Here is a 2,685-nt window from a genome sequence, read left to right on the forward strand (position 1 = left end):
GCCATAAAATGACATACTGGAATAAAATGTTAATAGCAGCATGCAGTAATCTAATTTGCACCTTTGTTCATATAGAGTTTCACTGAGAGAGCTCCATATCCCGTGAGTCAGTAACTTGACCACAGTTACAATTTTTCTTAAAACAAAAACCAGAAGGAGGGTGATTAGGTAAAGTGAATTCACCACTTACCTGAACATTATGGCTAGGGACCTACTGAAATCACAATTGCACAGATTTTGTGAAGTCTAGCAATGCCTGCGGAATCTGCAGGCAAAAAAAATTACTGAAAATGAAATGGTGGCTCCCCAGAGGGAGCCAACCGTCCTCAGCACACTACATGAGCCCACCAGGACTGAGAAGGGGACAGGGGGGCTCTGCCCACTCAGAGGATTGCCAGCAAGATGGCTGCTGCCCCCATCCCTCACCACTGATTGCTTGTGAGGGCTGCCTATTATGTGACCTTTCACCTCTCCACCAATTGGCAGTGAGGGGCTGCATGACAAGTAGCCCTCACAGATAATCATCAGTGAGGGGAGGGGCTACTGGAGCCCCTTGGCCAATCAGAGGCATGGTGGGGCATGTTCTGCTCTGCTCTGCCTGTGGAATGGCTGCCCAGCCCCATATTCTACCTGTGAAATTGGGGGCAGGAGCTCTGATTTCATTAGGTCCCCAATTATGGCAAAAGATACAACTTGAATGGAGTGTCTTTGTGCTAACTGTCAGAAGCTGAGTAATTTCTTGATGAATAACTGCTAAACTGCCCCAGCTTTGATGCCACTGGTGTACATAGACAGATCTACCTGTGTTGTAGAAATAAGGAAATGGTCATAGGCCATTACATACTGGTGCTTTTCAGTATCTTAACAGCACTCCATGCTGCCTCTTACACTCAGAGTTCCCTTCCTATCCCAATAAGTCAAGCAACTCCATTCACCTTTCTCAAAACCTGTCTTAAGCTCAGGGCCTTGTTGCATGGGACACTTAATCCATGTTTTATTTCAACCGTAGTTAGCATTACCATGCTGTATTAAAAGTTAGAACATGTTCTGAGAAGTTGCGTGACAATGCTTGCTACAATCTCAGCCTACTCTGGACAGGACAATCTGCTACAATCTTAGCCTACTCTGGAGAGGCCAGCTGTGCCTCTCCCTCCCTGCTAACACTGACCCTGGCACCAAGCACCAAAACTCACATGTCCACCCATAAGGATGTGCAACTCCCATGTCTGGAGACCATGCTCCCCCATCCCGCCCATGCATGCCCAGCCCCAGAGCACCTCCCCTGGCATGCTCAGGACAACCAGATCTCTGCTGCTAGGGGCAGGTGGAGGGAGGCACAGGGAGGGTGCCACTCCTGCTGCTGGATCCACATCTCCTGCTGGAACTATGGAACAAGCTAGGTTCCTGTCACTGGCACTCTTGAACTCGCTATGGTGTGGTGCTGGGACTGGGACCAGCAATCAGCTGACTGTTGGTCACAGTCTCTGTACCACTCCAGTCTTGAAATCATACTGTATCTGTGGACTAGTCTGATGAGAGCTGAACATTTACTTAATATGACCTAGAGATATTCCTTCCACAAAAAGTCATAACTTGCTATGATACAATCACACTTTAGCACATGTTTTACTGCTGCAGTGCTCAGAGGCTTGCAGTTTAAGGGCAGTTAACAAGTCCTAAGTGTAACATATGACATGGCCCTCACTTCTCCCATGAGCCCATAAATGCTCATGTTTCAACAAAAGATAAAATCACCTTCTTAAAATAGGCTGTCACTGTCACATACAAACAAATAGTCAAGGGACTCCTTAGTAGGCCTTTGTATTTAATGGCTGAAAAGAACACTGCACTAGATGGTGAACTCATTTTGATATTTAGGTAAACAATTTCAAACAATGGTATATTGTAATATATTCATGGACTTCTGATTGCAGTTGAATTAGCATCAAATGCCCATATAAGCTGTAGCACTGCCAGAGAACCACAGCAGTAGTAGTGACACTGGGCCTGATACTGTGAGGCACTGAAGATTTAATCTCATTCCTACAGAAGTCAATGGAGAGTGTCCCATTAACTTCAGAGACATTAGATCAGGCCCTATGCTCCAGCTACTCCTATTGTTCTCACTAAACACTTCAGGCACTCAGTGATTCATTCCATGAGAAATATCCTTTATATAAAGACGAAGGATCTATTAATACAATCCTTAAGAGAAATAAAATGAATGATGTTTAAATTTAAAACCCACTGGCATCTCTACCAGATCTACCCTGGCACAAGTTAAAATAACTAGATTTTTCCTCCCAACACAGTCCCCAATCCTACAGTTTTTCTCACGCAGAAGATTGAAGAGGATAAAGAAACACTCTGTATGTAGTCTTTCATTCTCTCCCAATTGGTTTACAAGCTAGGAAGCTTGTTTAAAATTGTTCCAATTCTGAGTTATTAAAAGTAACACCAGTTTTAACACAGAGCCACCTGCTGACAGCGAAGTATATTTATTCTAAACTATTTAATCAGAATGGCAGGTTTTTGTGGAAACAATGTTCCTTTTCCCAGCCTGGATCATGTGTTTATATTGTGCAAGGCTAATTAAAGCACTGCTGGTAGAAAGAATATGACTTGATTTTAAACCACCAGCAGCCACACACTAAATCTGGTACCTCTGTATTCCCTAGTAGAAAA

This window comes from Alligator mississippiensis, chromosome 3 (assembly GCF_030867095.1).
Source record: "Alligator mississippiensis isolate rAllMis1 chromosome 3, rAllMis1, whole genome shotgun sequence".
NCBI classification, from domain to species: Eukaryota; Metazoa; Chordata; order Crocodylia; family Alligatoridae; genus Alligator; species Alligator mississippiensis.